Source organism: Vulpes vulpes, chromosome 11 (genome assembly GCF_048418805.1).
Source record: "Vulpes vulpes isolate BD-2025 chromosome 11, VulVul3, whole genome shotgun sequence".
NCBI classification, from domain to species: Eukaryota; Metazoa; Chordata; class Mammalia; order Carnivora; family Canidae; genus Vulpes; species Vulpes vulpes.
The window spans coordinates 90,032,007-90,039,282 of record NC_132790.1 but is presented as its reverse complement, the minus strand read 5'-3'; positions in this window follow the sequence as shown (position 1 = coordinate 90,039,282).

Here is a 7,276-nt window from a genome sequence, read left to right as displayed (position 1 = left end):
TGGGAAATCGAGTAGTTGTTTTCATTTACTGCTGACCCCTATTCATTTAAAGTAGCACCTAAGCAAACTGGCTTCTATAGATAATTGTCCCTTTCTCTCCTTTGGGAGGCACTACAAATTCTGAGAAGGAAAAATGCATTGTGGGGAGGAGAACTGGCTCCCTTCAGCATTCTGGGGAGCTGTCTAGGTCATCAGGCATGGGCCCAGTTTCTGCTCTGTGCTGCTATATCCCAACAGATCTGTGCAATATCAGAAGAGGGGCCTGATCCCTTCGTCATCAAGGCTCCAGGATAACATATGGAAAATTGGTGGGGGAGAGGGTGCCTTGCAGCCCCTCATTACACTTTTTCCAATTCCCTGTGCTCTGTTACATGAGAGAGACTGTTTCCCTGAATCTCAGACTCTGGTCATGGTGTGGGGTCTGATTCCATAAACTGATTACCTAAAAGAACAATGATATTGCCAACTCTTTTGGGTTTGAGTTGTTATTGCCTATGACCTGCTGCTATGTCCTTATCCCCTAACTCCTAACATCACCACATCACCACCATGACTCTTTTATTGGGTCATCTTGGATAACTTGGTCAGCCTGAGCTAAACCCCAGTTTGCCTTGGCATATTGAATATCAGGTAAAGTTAATTCTCTCTTAACTCCATTTTCTCCCAGACTTGATTTTCTAGTGAAAAATGAGGATTTCAAGATAGTTGCAGACTAGATGAAAATTCTGGGTTGATTACTATAATTAGTTTTCTAGAACTATCATAATCAGTAACTCAAACTGGATGGCTGAACAGAAATTAATTTCCTTGCAATTCTAGAGGCTAGAAGTCCAAGATTGAGAAGTTGGCAGAGATGGTTTCTCCTGAAGCCTCTCCTTGACTCATAGATGATTGCCTTCACATAGTATCCTCACATGGTCTTTCCACTGAGAATGCACATCCTTAATGTCTCTCTCTTCTTATAAGGATGCCAATCATATAGAATTAGAGTCTATCCTAATGATTTTATTTTAACTTAATTACTTCTCTAAAGACCATGTCTCCAAATACAGTTACATTCTGAGGTAGTAAAGGTTAGAACTGGGATCCCTGGGTGGCGCAGCGGTTTGGCCCTGCCTTTGGCCCAGGGCACGATCCTGGAGACCTGGGATCGAATCCCACATCAGGCTCCTGGTACATGGAGCCTGCTTGTGTCTCTGCCTCTCTCTCTCTCTCTCTGTGACTATCATAAATAAATAAAAATTAAAAAAAAATAAATAAAAGTTAAAAAAAAATAAAGGTTAGAACTTCAACATAGGAATTTTAGAAGGGACATAATTTAGCCCATAAGTGTCACTTGTAGACTATGTGATCTTTGGAAAGTTATTTAACCCTTCTGAGCCTCGATTTTTATCATTGTAAAGTGGGGAAAGGTATATCCACCCTACAAGGTTATTATGAGAATGAAATATATACTGTATGTAAGTAATCAAAATGATCCTTGGTACAGAGTAAAATCAGAGACCCTGGGATGCCAACTTGACTACTGTGGAGTGGATGAATATGTAATCAATGGCTTCGCTTACACAGATCACTCATACTCCAGTGTCTGTATGTATATATGAATGTGGGTAGAAAACACTTGACTTCTAGATAACTATTCATGCATGTCTTTTTAGTGTCTGATATGAATATTTGTAATTTAGTTTGAGGAAATAGCCCTGTACAATTTCAGAAATGAAAGTTGCAATCAAATTCACGTGTTAGAAAATGAAGGAAAGCCTGTTTTCATTTTGCTGCAGGTTTTTTTTTTTTTTTTTTAATCTTTCAACACTCTAACTTTGGAGTGAAGCAATTCAAACTATGTTCCCTAATAATTTTTGGTGTGCATTTTACCAAGTTAAGAAACAGAGCAAAACAGAAGAGAGAATGTACCATTGGTATAATAGAGTTCATTTTTCTTGTTTCTTTTTCAATATTGTTTTTGAAGTGGATTCCCGCAAGAATAGAATTTCCTTCATGAAAGTTGAAATGAAACTGAAGAGCTCTTCATATACAGAACACCGTGTGATTCCAAATGTGCTTCCTATTTCTTTCCATGTTGAGAATGGATTTTCTGTGACATCATTCTGAGGAATGTGTGCACTATGGCTGGGGTTATTCAATAGGAGAAGGTCCATCTCAGGGAACAGCAGCAACAAAGAGAAAACAAGCTAGAGAATTTGCTTTTCCTTAGTGCGCCTTGCCATCCACAGCTGGTAATTTCCAGAAGCTTTGGTCGAGAGCTCATCTGGAGACAGGGCTGAGCAGAGCCCACTCTAATTCAGGTCAGTAGAGCAATTCAGGAGGAGTGCTCAGGCCCAAAGCTACTCCTGCAGCCTGATTCAGGGGACAAGGCGTTTGCACCTACGGGAGGGTGTTCTATTCCATAGGCACTAGCACATTTAGGAAGTAAGGAAAGGAGGCCCTGCATTGCTAGTTTGTCTTTTTAAAAACATTCTGGGGACATTTTTAGGATATCTTTCACTCATTTTTGGTAGACTTTTCCATTCTATCTAATAAGATAGTTCTTTTGCCCTGGCAGTTAGTCAAAGTGCAGATAGCTTTCCCTTATGCCTATAATCCACTTCTCCCATCTCTCTGAAAGCCCAAGGCCCAAGCCTCATCTCTGGGCAATGGCTATGTCTTCTCACTGGTCTCCCCAGCCTTTCTCAAATCCACGCTCCATACTGGAACCAAAGTGCCCAAATCCTTTTAAGATCTCATAGTAATGCCAGATAAAATACAGGATACCCAGTAAGTTTAATTTAGATAACAATGCTTTTATTGTATAACTATGTGCCATTCATATTTATTTTAAAAAGTTTTTTGTTGTTTATCTGAAACTGAAGTTTAATAGGGCATCCTGTATTTTCATGTGCTAAATATGGCAAATCAGGGCCCTACATACTCTGGCCCAACCTTACTTTTACATTTTTCCTTATCACAAGTTCTCTCTGTTGGTTAGCTGCTTGGAATCCCCCAAACAGGCTGCTTAGTCTGAATTCCCCAGAGCAGACCTTATAACAAAGACTGGTGTGCAAAGCCATGTGCTTATTTGGGAAGCACAGGAAACACTGGTGCAGAGTGAGGCAGCAGTGACACAGGAAAAGGAAGTGAGTTCCCACAGTGGGGAGTGGAGCCAAATCCCTGGGGAAATTCTGGGAAACATTGTGAAACACACTTAGAATTATTCTGTCTGAGAGGAGAATGAAGAGGGAAATTTACATATCAAATGCACCACGCTGTCATTGGTTGAGGACAACTCTTGGAGGTGTCATTCCTCCTAGGTTTTTTATCAGCATTTCCTAGAAGAAGGGAGAATGCTTTTCTGCCTCCTGGGGGAAAACTGTCAGATGGGGATGCAGATGCAGGCAGATGAAAGTGCACTATAGAACAAGGAAATTGTCAGGCCCAAAGGAAATGGGCAGGGCAGCCACCTGCTACACAGGTACTATTTGTCCTCTTCTAGGGCCTTTTCTTTGCTACTCTCTCAGACTGCTCCCACCTCCCCATTGCCCTGTGTTCTACTCATTCATAGTATTCAATTTAGATGTCACTTCTGAATGAATGCCTTCTTCTTCCACCCCCACTCACTCATACATTCAAAATTCAAGTCTTACCCACATCCTTATGATAACTTCTCTTACAAACCTGAGTAATTTTCTATTGCAATGTTGAATAAGATTTTTCAGGCAATTTATGAGGATATGTCAAAGGTTTATTAGAACTTTGCTATGAGGAAAAGACCTATAAGAGAGTCTATTGGCCTACTTAAAGATGCTTTCTTGGTAAGAAATTTTACAGTTTGAAGAATGATTAGATAACTCTTGTTGAATCAGATAAAAATAAAAGAAAAAAAAGCTTAAAGATCATCAGACTCTTGATAGACAGTCATCAGGGTAACTGATCACTTGATTCCCCAGAGCAAATTTTTATCTATTAAAATTTGTAGGGAAATTGCTTAAAAATTAATCAGGAGTAATACTTTATCGCAAAAGGACATCATGAATTACATCACTCAAAACATGTTCTTTCTCAGATCAGGATTGGGATAACTTTTTCTCTTTTAAAAATGTGATTATATGTTTCCTTCTATCTTCCTTCCCCCCAACTCTTTGAGGTTGGTAATTATAACTGGCTTCTATTATATATGCCCTGTAACTAGTATAGTTGCAGAACCCTCAATACACAACTTATCCCAACTTTTTTGGGACAAAATAAATGCATGTTAAACAAATATTTAGTATTCTCATAGTCCGTTACTAGCCTGGTAATATAGCCTTGAATCTTGCTTCTCAGCTCTTACTAAAACTATGTTTCTGAAAAATAGTTTCAGCAGGGACTTCTTGCAGATAGACCAGCATGTAAGGAACCTAGAAGTGCACCACTCTGTCCCAATAACAAATAAAAAGCTGAACAAACCGGAAAATCCACATTTCTTCTTAGATCCATCAGAGCTGTGAGTTAACAGGGTAATTCAGTGCCCTAAAAATCAATCATAGTCAGTTTGGGCTACTATAACCAAAATACCATAAACTGGGTAGTATACACAACAAATGTGTATTTCTTACATTTCTGGAGGATAGGAAGACCAAGGTCATGGAAGCAGCAAATTTGGTGTCTGGTGAGAGCCCACTACCTAGTTTATAGACAGCTGTCTTCTCACTGTGTCCACAGAATGGGGAAAAGCAAGAGAGCTCTCTGAGATCTTTTTTATAAAGACACCAAACTAAAGACCTCAATCTCATTCATAAGAGCTCTACCTTATGACCTAATCACATCCCCAAAGCTACATCTCCAAATACCATCACATTGGAGGTTAGGATTTCAATAGATGAATTTTGAAGGGACACAAATATTCAGTCTAGAACTTTCCATCTCTGGTCTCCCAAAATTCATATCCTTCTTGCATATAAAATACATTTATTCCATCTCAACAATCCCCAAAATCTGAACTTAATCCCGCATTAACTTTAAATTCCAAATCTAAAGTCTCATCTAAATTAGATATGGGTGAAACCCAAGATAAGATTTATCCTGAGGCAAATTCCTCTCTAGCTATGAAAGTTATGTGCCTTCAAAATACAATGGTGGGATAGGCATAGAATAGACATTTCCATTCCAAAGGGAAAACTAGGAAAGAAGAAGGGGCTAATGGGTTTCAAGTAAGTCCAAAACCTAACAGGCAAATAACATTAAGTCTTGAGGCTTGAGAATAATCTTCTTTGGCTCAATGTTCTAACCTCTGGACCCACTAGGGTAACAATATCACCCTCAAGACTCAGTAGGGTGTTATCCATGCCTTGTTTTCTGTGGTGACACTGCCCTTGCTGCCACTTTCTGCTGGGGCCCCACCACTGGTCAGGGGCATTTTAGTCTACCTGAACTGGAAAGTCAGACTCACTCTTTGAAACTATTCTGTTTCCTGGGCCTTTTCAGTCTAAGATGTGGTAGAAATGGCAGCCACAATTATCTCTGCATCACCTTGAGTGGAAGGGATGTCATTTGATCCTTGTCTTGAAAAATAGCACCTAGTTTTTGTTGAGATGGCTAGTTCTGTCCATGGTTTGTATCCACAGTAATCTCTTCAAATGATCTCTTGGCTGTACCCTTCGTGTCCTCTTCTGAACATGCTTCCTCAAATTTTTATAAGGATAGCCTGAGAATTTTCCAAATCATTAAGTTTTGGTTCCTTTTTGCTTAAAAAATTTTTTTCATTTTCAAAAGATACCTCTCTTGTCAAATTTTACTATAAAAAGTCAGGAGGGTCCAGGCTACTCCTTCAATATTTTGCTTAGAGGTCTCCTCAGCCAAATATCCAATTTTATCGCTCAAAAGTTCTACTTCTATAAAACACTGGATCACAAATATAAATCAGTCAATTTTTTTTTGACATTTTATAACAAGGATTTACCTTTTCTCCAGTTTCCAAAGCCATGTTTCTCATTTCCATCTGAGATTGCATCAGAATGGCCTGTACTGTTCACATTTCTACCAACATTCTGCTCAGGATTACTTAGGTATTTTCTAAGAAGATTAAAGCTTTCTTTACAACTCTTTTTTTTTTTTTTTTTTCCTGAGCTTTCACTAGATCATCTTTAATGGTCTATTCATGGCAATGTAGCTTTTAACTAGCATGTACCTCAAAACTCTTTCAGCTTCTACCCATTTCCTAGTTTCACAGTGCCTTCACCTCCTTGGATAGTTGCAACAGCAGCATTTCCATTTCTTGGTACCAATTTCTTTGTTAAGGTTCTCCAGGGAAACAAAATCAATAGGAGACTATGTAAATATGAATCATAAATATGTATAAAATGAGGAATTGACAAACAGGATTATGGAGGATGAATAGTCCCATAAACTGCTGTCTGCAAACTGGAGACCTAAGAAAGCTAGCAATATAATTCAGTCTGAATCTGAAGGCCTAAGAGACAAGGGACCTAATGGTGCAAATCTAATCTGAGGGCAGGAGAAGATGAGATGAGATATTCCAGCTGAAACAGTGAGGCAGAAAAAAAAAAAAAAAGGAGCAAATTGCTCTTCCTCTGTTTTTTGTTCTGTTCAGGCCTTTGATTGGATGATGCCCACCCAAACTGGATCAATCTACTTTAAAGATTCCACTGATTCAAATGCTAATCTCATCCAGAAACACCCTCAGAAATACTCCCAGAAGTGATATTTAATCCAGGCACCCCATGACCAGACAAGTTGACATATAAAATTAACCATCACAATCAGAGACAACCAGATGGATACAGAAAATCACAATTTACTGGATTAGAAACCCACAATAACTAGTGCCAGAGTAGGAAAATTTAAACTGTAAATGATGAATTTCTAGAGGCTCAGTGTGGACGAGTTTCAGAATTAAAAATTCCAGGAAGACCCAATAATAGGGAAGTCCCTATGATATTTTAAGGTTTACCTCCAGGAACTCCACCAGATCCTTATAGTGAATATCAGAGACAAATCCACTCATGCTTCCAGCAGGAATAGATGAAAAGGAACATTTTCAAATACACCAGAGCATTCTGTTCTTATGAGCTAATCCTGCCCTCAGGAGAAAGTATTTTACTAGATCCTAACCTTCCGGGCAAAACCTAATCTATCTGGGGAAAGGGAAATAACCAAATCTAGCTGGCTCTAGCCTTCCATGTGGGGGGATGGTTCTAGCCTCCCACGTCAAAGTAGGAAAATACCCAATTCTTGCCCCTTCCACCATCCTATCCCATCTATGATGGGGGAACTGAGAAGC